General features: G+C 38.0%; 1 long non-coding RNA gene across 1 annotated transcript in view; it reads left to right on the top strand.

Annotated features, from left to right (window-relative positions):
* Positions 1–17,316, top strand: part of LOC136695712 (uncharacterized) — a 76,882-nt gene that overhangs the window by 58,030 nt on the left and 1,536 nt on the right. The window lies entirely within an intron of this gene.

The raw sequence follows: 17,316 nt of genomic DNA, 5'->3' as shown, positions 1-17,316 counted from the left end.
CATGAGCTTTAGGGAGAGTGGGTCGTTCAGTCATTCAAAACATGTAAAACTTATCTTAATATCCAGCAATGTGAATGGAATTCAAGTAGAAGGAAAAAGACAAAGGCTGTCTTTGAGGTGTGAACAGCTAATTAGACACCTGTCACTGAATGATGTTGGATTCTGTAACCTATGAAAATCTTCACTCTTTTTTCAGCATGTGCAAGGTGACACATGTTGAGATTGTGCTAAAAGATGTAAATCAGTTTAATGGTCTTATGAAGTGAAAAAGCAGGATCCATTCTAAACATTATGTCACACACCCATGAAGCATTTAATAATGAGACTTACCAGTTCTGGCATTGTTTCCAGTGAGGGGCCCATGTTGTTTTTCCATTTTGGTTTAGTTTTGAAATAAAATTTAAGCATCTGTTAGGATTTAGGAGTAATAACACAACGTAAGTATTCATAAAAATTTTCATTAAAAACATACTGGTGTTATAAATGGAAATAACAAAGAAAATAGAAAATGAATTAAAGATTGATTGTAATAAATAATATACCAGTTATGGTTCATTAACAAGTTTAATTAATTTATAAATGATTAATCTGGAATGTGTTAGGAAAAGCTACTCCTTAATCATAAGTTTAATTCTGTAGATATGTTTGATATACGTCACTGGAAAATGGATAGTGGTTTTAAAATGGCTGAATTGAATCAAACTAAAGGCAGCTGCACTGGTAGTCCAATTAGCCGCAGTGTTAGCATTAAAAATCATCTGACAATTAGCACTTTGATATGTGACTTTTTCAAAGCCGCATGAGTTATTTCAAAGAGGCTGAGAGCTAGAAGTTAAACAGCAGTTGCATCAATCAAATATAAAAAAGGAGAATCATTTAATGAGCGAGGAGGAATAATGTTAAATTGGGCAAAAAGAGAAAATATGTCACGTATGGGCTGCCCGATTGCCCGAGGGAGTCACGTGAGGTTCCGCTGCCTCTCTGGTCGTGTCTTACTGCACGCGCCTGATTATATGGACTATATAAGACTGGCGCTGCGGCATGCACGACGCGGCTCAACTCGATAAATAGTAACAGACTTCCTGAACCCTTTTCGACCATGTTCCTGTGGATAATCATGTTTTCGGATTCTGCTCAGGCCCTGATCATTGTCCTTTTTGCTTTTATTTATTGCCTTGTTTTGGTCCATGTTTGTGTGTGTTTTGATTACTAAATTTGATTTACGTTTACTAAATCATTCCCTGTGCTTACGTCTTTCCCCTGCATTGTTTGTATTTGTATGTACACTCGCCTACTCATGTCATTACAGAATACTTGTTTTTCTGCTCTTTGGTGATGTTCCTGAGCTCCACACATCACAGTGCCCTCATTAGTATTGCTCAAAAATATGAGTGGATCCGTAAACACACTTAATTTGAGGCAGGTTACATGTGCAAAGTTGTTTTATTTACCAATACAAATAGCAGAAAAGAAATACTACATGGAAAACAAAGAATCAAAAATGTAAAACAAACATAATATTGATTATTCCACAAATCCCGACATTACATCTTTAGTATTATGACATCTCTGTGCATATGGGGCTATATGTTCAGGCAAAAGGGGAAAGGGAGAAAACAGAAGATATTCATGACTCCCAAAATGCATCAGGTACACCATCCTTCTTTGGAGGTGTTTTTCCTTTGGATGTGGTGGTAGCTTTCTATGGAGGACTAATAAAGTAGCCATGGTGATTATGCCATTCTACATTAGTTCCAAGTCTTATTTTATTTATTTATGTTTCTTTTCTCTTTGGGGGAAATATATTTAGGCACGGCATCTAACCTGTTTGTGTATGTGTGTGTGTGTGTGTGTGTGTGTCTGTCTGTCTGTTTTCACTGCCATGGATGGGTTAAAAGTAAGGTCCAAATTTGTACTGCTGTGCAATTATGATAAAAACAGCTTTCGTATTGTTATATACAGCTAGGCACTGAATTTGGTTGTGTTTCTGTAGAAATGGGTAAATAAAAAAAACGAGAGGGCAGACGAGTGATCGAGAGAGACTACAAATTAGGGTCTGGTTTCAATTGAGTTTTCTTGAAAATCAGTAAATAAAAGGGAGATGGAGAGAGAGGCAGATAAATTGTACAAAAGCAGGCTCCAGTTTCAGTCGGGTTTCTCTAGAGAAAAAAAAGGCAGAGAAAGAAACAGACTGTGATGCTTGTGGTGAATGTTAGAAGTGGTAAACGAATGCCTCAGGGAGGGTGTGTGTGTGCTCACCTCTCAAATGACAAAACCATGATGACCTGTATAGATGAACAGTGTGTGTGCCTGAGGTAGATCTGCTGTATTTTTCTATGGAACACTGTGTCTGTCTCAGCATCACAAAGCTCCAGAAACATCTGTGAGCGTTTTCCTGGCTATCCGACTATAAAAATCTGGTTCAAGATCACAACTGAACTTATTAATGCTCATTAAAATACTGTGCCAGTCACCTCCATTAAGGCAAATAAATGACCTGCCACTGTGTTCACCAGCAAAGAAAATTGATCAGTTTACTTACACAGCACAAAACCAAAAAGCAGTTCTTTCCATATACAAACCTGAGATTTCTTCTATATCTCACCAAAATCTCTCTCTCTCTCTCTCTCCCTCTCTCCCTCTCTCCCTCTCACTCACACACAGCAATTTAGATTGTGTGCCTTTGATTGAACTTGTCCATGCAGCATCTCCCATCCGCAACCCCATATGTGCCTAGTAACCCCACAAATTGATAGAAAAGGAGCCCCTACTTGCACTATGTAACAGCACTTGTATAAGCTGTTTAGATGGCTGTATTGTCCTGATTGTACTGAGATTGTCCAGACACACAGACGAATGAATACATTAAAAAAGGCTCTATATATATATATATATATATATATATATATATATATATATATATATATATATATATATATATATATATATATATATGTTTCATTGATTATTTTGTTTCTCTTGGTGTTTGGACAACTTGCAAGTGAGACGTTGGATCAACAAATGGGAGAGAACCAGTGTTTTTGTTTTTGAATTCCTCACTCTACAGTTTATAAGGATATATGTGTAGCAAGGATTGTGTCACTGTCACACAGCTCCATGGTCCTTGAAGTTGGAAATGGGTAGAAGGCATGGGGATGAAGAAATGATCAATTAGGGTCTGTAAAACTGAAAAAGTTACTAATTTTTCTACCTGTACCTGTGGGGGACACTGGGGATCTGAGGAGCTATACACTGCACTGGCAGCAGATGCTTCAAAGCCTGTGATTCTAGGTGTGAGGGCCCCTGTGGGGAGGCAGCAGGATGCGTAGACCATTTTTTTTACTAAAGAACCCTTGTAGAACCATAATTTTTAAGAGTGAGGTTAGAGCATAAACATATAGCAGTTGTTTTCTCACATATTTCCCAACTGCTCTAAACTGCTTAATTACTACAGGACTCACTCAGAGGTAAAAAGTTCAAACAAAGCATGAAAATAGACAACTGGCACTTTAATTGTACCCTAATTGTACCCTAATTTAATTATGTGTGTTTGTGTGTATTAATGCCTATGAAAATATGCTATCAAGTTGGTATATACTACAAATATGTATCAGAAGAGGCAACATAGAATACTTTACAGAACGTCAGTGTATCGCCAAGGGCTTTGGTGGCCATTATAATAAAGATAAACTGAACACACTCAGGTCTCAAACCCTCTGTGCAATACAGAAAGGTATGTTTTTCACACATAGCCCACTGCACCGCTGAGGAACACTGCTGAAGCCCCTCGGCTGTCATATTTATAAACTTTTCAATCATACTCCTTATATATTTTATAGCATGAGAAACACAAAGGTTTAATCTCAAATCACGCCATACTCCTTATGAAATGCACTACACAAGTCATGAAATGAATGAATCTGGAACTTTATAGTGCATTATACATTTCTAATATAACATTTATGTGTATTTATGTGGGAATCTGAAGTCTAGTGCTATTTGCATGTATAATTGTGTTTTTATTATTTTTGTAGTTCACTACAGATAATGAATGAATGAACTATCTAGGAAATGAGAAGATATTTGTATTCCATTGAGAAACAGGCATATGTCATTAGTGTTTTTCAAAAAGCTCTGTTCTGTCCGTAAGCACAACACCACTGAAAACAGAATTACACATTGGGAAGCATTTTAAAAAAAAACACATAAAATGCCATTTTCATGTGGACAGGACGCTAAATCTCTGACAAATATTTCAGATTTTAAAAATATCTGGATATGTGTGGGCAGAGGATCAGATGCTAAAGGCATAGGGGACTGAATTTTGATGCTTAAGAATTTATGTCACTATGTAGCTGGAACTAAAGCTCTCAGTGGCAGGCACTTAAAGAGTCACTTTAATGGGCACAAAAATAATGTGATATGTCATATATGGCTTTTTAATCTCCCCTATTAGATCAGTTACTAAAAGCAGTTGCTTTTAATGTTTCCTTTAAATCACTGGTAATTTTTTATTTATTTATTTATTTTTGTCACCTTGTTCCATTTTCTCTTCTTTGAGTGGCAGCGTTTGCTTGTGGTGCTGACACTTGAGCTTGTAATGGCAGGTTAAGTGGTGTGTATTTCTGGCAGCAACTCAGCTGTGCTGTGGGTTCCCGAGGATGGGGTCTGTTTTGGCTGGAGGCACTCTGTACATAAGTGCACATTTAGAACCATCACAGGCATTCTGACCTGTCAATGAAAATTCCTCTCACACCCTCAGGCCTGGTGCTGGAGAAGAACCCTGATTTTTCTAAAATAAACACGGACATTAGCACTCTGGGCTCTGCTGAGCTCTGTTATTCCGCCGTTGTGTTGTCTGCCCTGTTAGTTCTGCATAAAGACTACTCTGCATCTCTGCCTCCTAAAAAAACAGGCCAGGGTTCCAGTGTGACCCTGCCATCTGAGACAGTGAGAGGGTGTGCCCTTGGATGTAAACAACACTTGTGGGAACTGAAGGGCTCTTCTGCTTTATTTATTTGTTTAAGAAAAGTTTCCTTAGCACTTTGTTGTCATTGGACTATTCTCGGTCCAGCTGTCATACTGAGGTGTTTAAAAACTTGAGCAGCACTGCTGTGTCTGATCCACTCTTCCAAATAATTATACCTGCTCTGTGGGGTCCTATCAATTGAAAAACATGATGAAAGGGGGTAAACAATGCACGCAGAGCAACAGGTGGACTAGCCTGTAATTGTAGAAGTACAAAGTACTCCTGTATTGTCAATGGAACTGATTAAGTGGACAATGAGTGTAGATAAAGGAAGACATTTTAATGTTGTAGCTGATCTGTTTATGTTCTGTGCCACACAGCCCATTTTTTGTGAAGATGGTTGAGTTAGGCCTAAGATTTGCAAATACATATTGAATAGAATTCAGTCTGAAATATACAAGTCATTATAAATATTGCCAAAAGCCAAAACAGATTTAATGTTAAACAAAGTAAACTTTTGGCGTTCCAGTACAAACTTGATCCGCTCCGTTACCCGGTTCGTAAGTGGAAAAGTTTGTTTCTCGAGTCAATTTTCCCCATTTAAAATAATGGAAAAGCAAGTAATGTGTTCCAGCCCACCCCTAAAGTCACCCTTTTTGCACTGATATATGTTTACAAAACTCTCAAATTAGTAAAAAAAAAAAGATACATGTAGCATTACTAAAAATAAAAAAAGAAATACAGTGGTAACAGTAATAAAAAATAAATAAAAAGTTTTAAGTGGTTACTCATCGCTACTTTGAAGACGTGTCGACTGGCTGGTGGAGTAACACAGGCACTGGCTGTATAACGGGAGGTTGGGGGGTGGGTGGAATAATGGAGAGTAAGCGGGTGAATGTGGGGAGACGAAGATACGGCTGAACTTAGCACGAATTTCGATGCCTGATATTTACACTAATGCTAAATTGCTAAAACAACAATTTGCTAATCTTAAAAGCTCACGTTACGCTAACTGCTAAATGTTTTTTTTAAGTCAGTGGCCATTTCCAGCCACCGGCTCGGCAGAGGCTCGGGTTCTTTTCTAGAGTCATGGTTTGTAGGTGGAGGCAAAAAATATTCAAATGCCCTGTTCGTATCTTGGAAATTTCATTAGTATAGGCATTTGTTAGTACGTTCCACTGTATTTAGAAAATGAAAGTGCATTAACCTTGGAATGTTTAAGCCAATAACTTGGAATATTTTAACTACTGAACTGGAAACAAACACTGTCTTCGACAGAAAAGTTCAAGTAGGGGTTGAGAACTTACCCTATGGTTATGAGCTCTGGGGAATGACTGAAAGAATATGATCACTGATAAAAGCAACCAAAATAAGTTTTCTCTGGTGGGATTCTGAGCATATTCTCCATGATCGGGTGAGTTGTTCAGTGATCTGCGAGGAACCTGGAGTAGAACCGCTGCTCTTTCAAGTTGAGGTGAAAAGGTTGCCCCCTGGACACCTCCCACTGGAGTTGTACCAGGCCCTGAGGTAGACCCAGGAATCTCTGGAGGGTTTATATTTCCCTGCTGCCCTGGATCCCCCGCCAGGAGTAGCTGGTAGAAACTGCAGAGATACCCCAATGAAGATGATGATGATGAAAAAATCTTTCTTTTCTTCATATGTTTTTCACATACCTGTTAACACAACAGACATTAATGAAAGGTAAATGGCTGTACCTATGTTTTCCCCACAGCTTCACCTTGTTACTTCTAAGTTTAGTCTGATCCTGAACATGTGGGGAGTGAAGGCAATGTGTAACCGACTGATAGGAGCTTGATGTAAACACAGCCCTACAGGAATGTTTTACACAGATATATAGTTCATTTCTGCTGAATACATTACTTCTCCAATGATTTTCATTATTTTGTCTGTGTGTTTTATGCAGGAAGTCACTGAAAGAATGCAGGCAGTGAAAGCCTGCTGCCTCTGGCACATTTTAAAGAGAGTTTGTGGGCATTTAGATTGTAAACACTCATGTTTATTTCAAATTCTAGTAATGTTTTCTCTTGTTTGAGCTCAACTAAACAATGTGAAGCAGGTTTACAGTCTTGACCTTAGAATTTACAAACAGCTTACACACTTAAGTGGAAATAACATACACATTTGAATTTTGGTCAGTTTTTTGTGCCACATTTTTTTGTGATTATGTTTACCTCTGAGACTGTCCTGCAAATAAGAGAAACAGTCTGTCTTTGTAATTCAAATGGAATCAGAAAGAATTGGCCACAGGTCTACAGTTCCCATGCAATCTCCCATTGAGATCAGCATGAGTAAACTACAGATTATTCACGGGCAAATACTGGTTTTGTTTGTATACAATTTAGCAGAAGTAAATGCAGGATCTAAGAATGTAGGATTGTTCTATAATCCAATTATGTTTGCCTTATGTCACAACAATGGCAAACCAACTAGGAACGCTGCTCCAAAGTCACTAATAAGCATAGCACAGCCGTCTTGTTTCCATGAGTGCGGAGCTAAAGCACAAGCAAGAAACTCTCACACTCGCTGCCTCTTTCTGAATCACAACACGTTAGTTTCACTTAGGTTGATAAAGCATGAAATGCCAAATAAGTTTACTCTTCTGCTCCTAAGGCTGTGAAATGACTTGACTGGCAAAATCTCTCATATGCGAGCTGCACAGATAACAGTTTTCATAGTTTTTATTGGTTGAAGACAAAGATCTAAGTATTTGTCTAGGTCCCACTTTATATTTTCTCTATTTAATAGGTAGTTAAACATTAATAATGCGTCCAGTAACCGTGGTATACTTGCTGTAGTATAACTTACAGGGACAATGTACACTTGTATATGCAAGTTTGTCTGTTACATTATTCATTATTCGTTATTTTCCTTAAAAGGTACAGTTTGAAATGTACATTACATTCTCTTCTCCACAAAGACATGTGAACATTTGTAAACTTGCGTTATGGAATAGAAATCCCAAGACGTAATGGGGTGTATGAAACACAACTTTACATACAATTACAAACATACAATTGCTATAGAATATTGTACAATTATGGTCTGTAACTAAAAGCAGTGAACATGTAACCTTGAGTATACAACCAAAGTGAGTTTTTTTGAGTGTGTAGTTACTGTATAATTACATGATTATATGTAATTACATAGGTGAAAACTAATTGCATACATAAATGAACGATGTACTAAAGTACCCCAGTGGACAAGGTGCTATATCTGACATTTAAAACATTGACACCACAGCAAACAACTCATTTCTGTGTAAAGATATAGTGGAATAAAGGCGTCCTGAGTAAAGAATGAAATCATGCACCCTGTGGATATGTTGTTTTCAGCACCTTGTTTTCATTTCACAACTAATGTACTAATGCTCTGAAAAATATACTTTCACATGTACCCATTTAAATTAATTGCTTTATGATGTTTTTCATGATATATATCTTTTGTACAATCATTCCTACAATAGGGAGGCAGTGGATGTGTAAAAGTTACTGTCCATTAAGTTTGTCACCTGTGTCTTTGTATCCTCAGCAATGGACCTAAGGTGAATAGAGACGTGTCAGACCCATTACTGATCTTCCATCTATCTTGAGAGCTGACTGAACAGTTGAAGTTCGAATAATTGTCAGATGAGGTTTTTACACATCTGCAGGCAGTGTAGTGATAGCTCCATTTTACCACATCGAGGCAAAGACGATATCCACGCTGCCAGATCACACAGAAGAGAGAGCTCTGGTCTAAGTTTATAGAGCAAAGTCTTTGTTTTCCAAAAGGGGAGGGCTTACAAGCTGGGTCTCCTTTGTTGTTGATAGGAATATCCTTGTCAAAGGATAAGGAATTTAATGGCACTCATAATAATAATAAAAAATATATTAGTTCAGCCCAAAATATATTTAAGTACATTAATGAACTGTTCATTTTTGAAGGTGAATAAAATGGCTGGGTATACATTGTAGTGCACGATTCCTTCTCTTGTCATCGCAGGACTACTGCGACCTACTCTTCTGTGGTGGTCTTTTACAGCCCACCAGGCCCCTGCAAATCCAGAATGCAGTAACACGGCTGGTCTTCAATCTTCTGAAGTTCACTCCTGTCACTCCACTGCTGCGTTCCCTTCCCTGGCTTCCAGTAGCTGCTCACTTAAGATTTACAGCTCTGATGCTCCCCTAGAAAACCAAGAATGGAAAAACTCCTCCCTACTTCATGGCAATGATCAAAACCTGATCCGTGCCTCGAGTGTTTCAAGCATCATCTACAGCTTGGCTTGAACTACCATACCTCAAGTCACTTGGAAGGCAAGCATCAAGACTCTTCCATGTCCCGGCTCTCGGAAGGTTGAATGCGCTTCCACTGACCTTCCTTTACTGCCCTAACCACATAGATCATCAATGTCTTCAAATGCAGGCTGCAGCCTCCCCTCTTTGTGTAGTATTTCAATTATCACTAATCCTGCACATATTCAAATGCCTCCAGTTATCTTGAAAGGTCTTGAACTGTGCTGTGTTTCTTTCCCTGGTACACGCCACCCATTGTTTGGCACTACATTTCAATGATTAGTTTGCCCTCTTTTTAGGTCTCAGAATTAACTCCTGTAGCCATCGTCATCTGTGGGTTTCTGGAAAATATGATGTAATGTATACAGTGGCCTAGAGTACAAGTTGCCTGATGAGGCAAATTAAATCTGATGTGACTTGTCTGTATATTTCTCATGGCCAAGTTTTGACACTCTTGTAGCTATATAAGAAATGAACATTTTAAAGGACTTGTATTTCCAAGATTTTCTCACCCATTTCATTCAAATCTCTTGAGAACTGACTATAAAGTCTTCAGAACTCCAAGGTGTGTCTCAGTTCTTCTTGTTTCATTTCATGCAGAAGGTATAAGCTGACATTCCTGACCTAAGCAGTACTTTTCATGTAGAAACTTGAGATTTATTCTTTTTCTTACTGAACTCTCTCTCTCTCTCTCTCTCTCTCTCTCTCTCTCTCTCTCTCTCTCTCTCTCTCTCATGCTCTCATTTACATTTTATTTTCTCAGAATCTGGTTTCCGCTTCATCTCTTTCAGTGTTTCCTTTTATTCTTGTGCTATTTTCTCCAGTGTTTTCTTGTCAGTTCATTAGATCTCAGGGACTACATTTACCTCCAATATCTCTCTGTTATGTTTACATCTGGAGATCAGTAAGATATTGTAGTGAGAAAAAACATTCATGCTATGCATAGATCTCAGATATCAGAATACTGCTGGACACATGGTGGGCCTCTGAATGAACTGACAGCAGGTATTCATTTCACAGATGTGCCTTATCATTGATTTTAATGTAATTAAAGTAGATGACACATGAGAGTTATGAGATAAGTGCTCTCTCGCTCTCTCTCTCTCTCTCTCTCTCTCTCTCTCTCTCACACACACACACACACACACACACACACACACACACACACACACTCTTATTCTTGCTCTCTTTCTCTTTCTGTCTCTCTCCATCTCTTGCCCTCCTGCTGTCTTACTGTTACTAATTTGAGCACACTATGCATTACTGTACTGTGTGAAAGGTGTATAAGGAGCCAGCGTGTGCATTGCGAAATATACACCAATCAACCGTAAAATTAAAACCAGCTGCCTAATATTGTGGAGATCCATCTTGTGCCACCTTACTAGGCCACCTTCTTCCATTTTTGCATGGTCCAGCTCTGGTGCTCATGTGCCCAGTGTAGTTCCTTTAGGTGGTGGTTCTGTTTCAGCATGGGCAATCTAAACAGACTATGGCAATGCAGCTCTGCATGTTCTGTCACCTGTCTATCAGAGCCAGCCTTAACCTTTTAACAGGATTGGACCAAGAGGTCTAGTCCTCACCTCCTATGCACAACAGTGAACTTTGGGTGCACATTCATCAGCTATTCTTCCTGGGACCCGGCAAAACAGCAGAAATAAAGCAATGTTTCCTGTCATCTTATGTATAAAGGTATGTTCAATAATATATGACTACAATATCTCTGTCATATTTATAAAAATAAAAAGCACAAATACTCATTCATTCATAGTCTGTAACGCTTATCCAATTCAGAGTGGGTCTGGAGCTTAACCAGAATCCCTGGCCACAAGGTGGGAACACACCCTCACAGGGGCACCACACACTCACACATATGACCTGAAAGACTATAGTGAGTTAACATTTTTTTCCAATTACACATTGGTACAAACCAACCTCATTTCACACCTCAAATGTGTAATACACACATTAACCAATACACATTGGACCAATATGTTAGTGCCATATTTCTGTGCCCATTAAGCATAAACGGTGCTACTACAAACTATTAAGGTTTGTTTCAGAGTATCTAGTGTTAAGGTGAAAATTACACATAAACATGAAATGGTTATTGGTTACACCAAAAATCACAGTAAAGTACCTGAGGTTAGTTATATGGTTTCAACCACACCACACTGGAGCTCCTGAAAACTGAAAGTAAGCTCATAGTGTTTAAATGGTGCTATAAAACCATACATTTCCTTGCCACTGTCACCCTGGCTTTCTCATCTGGGGGATTTTTACATTTTTTACATTTTTACATTTCATGTCAAAACTTTGTCATTACTGGAATTCGGTGAAGCTGCTTTGTGACAACATCAGCTGTAAAAAGCCCTATACAAATACATTTGATTTGATCCCTTCTACCTTCAGCAGAACTTGGTAACATTCTGCAAATAACAGAAGTGCTGGTGAAGCTATTTGAAATAAACAAAACCTCTTAAAGAGACACTTCAGTTTTGTTTATGCAGCAATAATTTCACATAAACAATCATATCCAGGTTTATAAATGTATGATTGCTGATTAAATGTTAAACAAAACCTAATATAGGCATTCATTTATGTCTATTTTTGTTTAAAATGTTTGTTTTTTATAAGAACATAGTGGTAATCTTTTTGTGTGTGTTCAAAATGAAACTTAATTATTTCATTTTGTGTTTCAGTACCTTTGGAACTTTTCAGCATGCAGAACCTTTTAAAAATACCTAAATAATACTAACTCGTGCCCACTATAATCATGATATTAAACATTCATACTGTTTTATGTCTTGTTACACTTGTCTATGATTAAATACATAGTTGTAGAATTCTAAATCATTTGGCTTTGTTAGTGCCAAATTAAGTAAACAATTAAGATTAAAATAGTTGATTTTATTTTATTTTGCATGTCAAAATCCAGCACCCGTCCAAACCACTAAGAGCAGACCACCACACCTTGATCATGACCGTTCCTCACCTTATTCACTGCTCATCGGCCAACGGAAGAAAGAAATCAAGGGATGATGGATGGGATGAGAGGAGGCAAGGCTGTGTGTGTGTGAGAAAGATCGAGGGAGGAATGATTAGACTGAAAGAGGGGGACCGTGGTCTGCTGTCTTGTCTGCTGAGGCCTTTGGTGGGTAGCTCTGATGAATTTAGCCCTTATCTGAGGTGAAGGCCTGAAAGAGAAAGGGAGGGAGAGAGGGATGAAGAGAGGGAGGGGGACATGAAGGAGATCTGTGAAGTCAAGCAGAGCTAAGAGGCGGATTGGGTGGCATTGCTCTAACCTCTTATGAAAGCAACTGGGCTGAAAGGTCCTTTGCACAGAGATTGAATCTGCCTCAGGTGTGTGTGAGATGGCTATGTGAAGGCTGGCTGGAGGCATGCCCCTGCCCACTTAGTTATGTTTCTGCTCCACATTGAAACCTTTCCATTGTGTAACTTCAGTTTCCAGAAGATATTTTATAGCACCTGCTGTGTTCAAGGCAGTACAGCAGACGGTAGTCTTTTCTGAGGGAAGTTTTACCTGAGAAAAAATCTCCAAAAAACTGGTCAACAGGAGAGTAGTTAATCCATACTGGATTCAGTTCCATATCAGTGCCATCACATTGCAACCATGACATGCATAGTAGGTTAGAAAGTAGTTCAGTGACATAGTGGCAAGCGTATGTGTTCTTACCTAGTTAACTTCATAGATAGCAGGTCAAATGAGTGTAAAAAAATCTGATTATGATTTGGGGGCTCCCTCATATTTATTTTCTGTAGATTGTATGGCTTTATGGGAATCAAGAGACTTTTCTCAATTTCTACAGTAATATATTCTATTATTTTAGGAAAGTTTCATGACACTGTCATATTAGTCATGACTATTGAGAGGATACTAGCATCAATCAAATAAATATTGTGGTTTCCAAAGCCAGTGGTTCCCATTAGATAATGGCTTTTGCAACATCACCAGCTACATTTCTGGGTGGGTTTATAGCGGAAAACCAACCAGGGACCAAACAAGTAAACTTGAGGCAGATGGATAAGTGGATAATTGCAATAACATACACATTCCATTGACTACAGTGACCTTAAACTTGGGTCCCATTTAGTTTTTTTTTTTTTTTAGTTTTCTGAAGAGATATATTTGTATGCACAGTGGGACATCCTGAATTCATTAATTATAAGCAGTGTCTACTTGTGGAAACAGTTGTTTGTTGCAACAGCACTGTCTTTAGATTAGAATATGGGTTTCTTATATTAACCACCTTACAGCGTGCTTGAACTATATGTGCATGTCTGAGTGAATTTGCTGATATGTCAAGTGGCAGCATGTTCACTCAGAATGACATTTTATGCCTAAAGAGAAGTTTCTAGAACAGCTATGTCTGTGAATCACATTGGGATGTAATATTGTTCTAGGCGATTGGCACACAGCCTTATTTCCTACTGAAACATTGTGTACTGTACGCTGTTTAATACAGTGTTCTGGCCTATTTTTGTCTCGCCTGTGGAAGCAGTCATATCAGAAGGCTGAGACACACACACACACACACACACACACACACACCACATAAATCAGTGCAATGCCCACACAGGTATTTCCATAGTCATGTTAAGTGTGGTCTGCTGGGCTGCAGTTCTGCTGTGAAGGGTTTGATCAAATCAGCACTAATATCTGCTTTGAGTATGCCACAACTCTGTGTACTGCTCTAACTTACAGTGGCAACATGCAGACTGGATTCTCACTCTCTCTCTCGCTCTCTTTCTCTCTCACACACAGACACAGTCTTTCCTCACCTCTCTCTATCCTTTCTCCCTCCCTATTTTAATGAGTTGCATGGGGATGATCTATAGCACACTCGGTTTTCTTCATTTTAGGAAATGTGTCTAATTGGCTTTTTTATTATTGTTATTTTTTTCTATTATAATTATTTTTTCCATCCTGTCCTTTGGCTGCTGTGTGGTGTAATTCACAGTCAGTGTGTGATTCACGAATATGTGGCACATGCTGTCTCCTCCTCCCTGTTCCCAACACACACACACACACACACACACACACACACACACACACACACACACATTATCTCTCTACTGGACACTCTTCTGCCATTGCTTTCTCAGATCTGTGATTATTATTTCCCTAATGTTTGGGAAAAAAATAATGGCCTAATGCTGGCACAACTTTAAGAATTTTGCACTCTCATCCGTTTCATCCATGCCTCTGTGTGGAGCTGATGATTTGAGCAGGGTTTTGTATAACACCACAGCAGGAGCCATTAACCATCTGTGGGAATGTGAAGAGATGGCAATATTTCTGATTTAATTAGTTTTGTACTATGTTACAGATTCCAGCTAAAGTAATACTTATATTATTCACTTTGTCCATATTATTAAAACCACCTCTTTGTAGCTCATGGTCCATTTTTATGAACTCCACTGACCATACAGGAGCACTCTGAGGTTCTAATGTTACAGCCTGTAGACGACCTGTTTCTCTGCATACAATGTCACCCTGTTCCTCAATAGTCAGGACCTCTAGGGGACCATATTATTTGGTTGGTGGATTATTCTCAGTACTGCGGTGACACTGACATGGTGGCAGTTATGTGTTAGTGTGTGCTGATCAGACTGGATCAGGTAGAACAGTATATATTGATCAATATCATTGATTCATTCATTATCTGTAACCGCTTATCCAGTTCAGGGTCGTGGTGGGTCCAGAGCCTACCTGGAATCATTGGGCGCAAGGCACGAATACACCCTGGAGGGGGCGCCAGTCCTTCACAGAGTGACACACACACACATTCACTCACACCTATGGACACTTTAGAGTCACCAATCCACCTACCAATCTGTGTTTTTGGACCATGTGAAGAAACCAGAGCACCCACATGGACACAGGGAGAACACACCAACTCCTCACAGACAGTCACCCGGAGCAAGACTTATACCTAAAACCTCCAGGTCCCTGGGACTGTGTGACTGTGACACTACCTGCTGCGCCACCATGCCGACCTTTATCAATATCAGAGGATGTATTATGTAAATATAGAATCTAGATTGTACACTGTTTTGATCCAAGAAAGAAAACATTTTTGCCCCACCACACTGCCTCCCCTACCTTCCCTTAACTACCCCCACAACCAACTTCACCTTCCCCTAACTTCCACCCCACACCCACCCCCTCTCCACTACCCTCCCAATTGTGTTGCACATTTAGGCCACATCAAATCACAGGGCCTTACTTTCTTGTTCATGGGTAAAAATAGAAATAAGTTTTTTCAGATATATATATAGACAAATTATTTTAGAAGAAAAGAATAGAACGATGCATCCCTGGGCTGTATCTTCTCTCTGTGTTTCTCTCTCTCTCTCTCTCTCTCTCTCTCTCTCTCTCTCTCTCTCTCTCTCTCAATTTCAATTTCAATTTCAATAAGCTTTATTGGCATGACCATATTCCTACATAGTATTGCCAAAGCATTAATACGATAACATGGAACACGAGTATCACAATTTTTTTTTCTGTTATTATTAATATACTAATTAACAATCTTATAGAACTGTAATAATAAAAAGAACCAGTTAAAACAATTTATGTTATAAATAAATAATAATGTTATATATATATATATATATATATATATATATATATATATATATATATATATATATATATATATATATATATATATATATATATATATATATATATATATATATATACACATATATACATACATATACATAAAAATAATAATAATAAATAAATAATATAAAGATAAATAATAATAATAATAATTATAAATAAATACATAAGTAAATAAAATTATAACAAATATAAATGGTAGGAATGGTGAGAATGGTAACAGACAGGGCAAAATCTCTCTCTCTCTCTCTCTCTCTCTCTGTTCCCTGCCCTCTCTTGAATGTGAACTCTCATTGCATGGGTCAGTCCATAAATGATATGTATTTTAGCAGCAATAAAAAAGGATTTGACTCCTCAAAGGGCAGGAGAGAGAATGAAAGAACCCCTGTCCTTATTACTTTCATTTTATCTCTAAAGTGACCCCAGCACTTTGAAGTGCATATACAATGATGCTGGAATGTGTGATGATGAAATGGTAAAACATATTTGGAAAATAAATAAATAAATACATATAAATAAATAAGTATAGAAAATTAAATGAAAGTTTCCACATACCAGTGATCCCAGATTAGCTGTATTTGATATTTGTTTGTGTGAGTGGGTATATATATATATATATATATATATATATATATATATATATATATATGTAGTTGTGGATGTATACTGTAGCTGTCTATATAAATAAATAAATAACTAAATAATCTCCAAAATAGTAACTTTACAGTAAAAGGAAAAAAAAACCCTTCTTGGCTTTCAGTGGAAGTCATTGTAAAAATGATTTTATTCCAAGTATTTTTGGGGCATTTTTAATTTCTTTTCGTCCATTAATCATGACATTTTCACATGATGTGAAGGGCAGCTGCTGTGTTCAGAAATTGAGATTTGATGTATTTATTTATTGTTTTATTATTTTTTTTTTCTTTTTTGCATAATCATGATATGTTTGTTTTTACATTAATGTATGTATGTATATCTTGGTGTGTGTGTGTGTTATGGCTAAGTTTAGAATAAGTCCCCATGAAATTAATAGAAATTTACGTAATTTACAGAAAGACAAGTCCCTGCCCCCTTCTCTCTCTCTCTCTCTCTCTCTCTCTCTCTCTCTCTCTCTCTCTCTCTCTCACTGTGTGTGCATATTTGTGTTCATTCTCTAGGCTGAGCCTCATTTCCACTCTAATCTCCTCTGAGTTAATTGGTGTCACTGTGTGGAATGTGATCAAAACACATTCTTTTCCAAACTGTTGGTCTTTTTCAAAAAATGTTGAGCTTCAAAGCAGAACCTTGTCATGAGAAATGAGTAATGTGCTTCGCTTCGGGTGAATGCGAATCCCTGGTGTTGAGCCGGTGGAACTGTGTTCACTTTTAAAATAATAGATGCAAGAGAGGGCTTCTTCAATACTTTA

The sequence above is a fragment of the Hoplias malabaricus genome, chromosome 4 (assembly GCF_029633855.1).
Source record: "Hoplias malabaricus isolate fHopMal1 chromosome 4, fHopMal1.hap1, whole genome shotgun sequence".
NCBI classification, from domain to species: Eukaryota; Metazoa; Chordata; class Actinopteri; order Characiformes; family Erythrinidae; genus Hoplias; species Hoplias malabaricus.
This window is presented reverse-complemented; position numbering and strand designations above follow the sequence as displayed.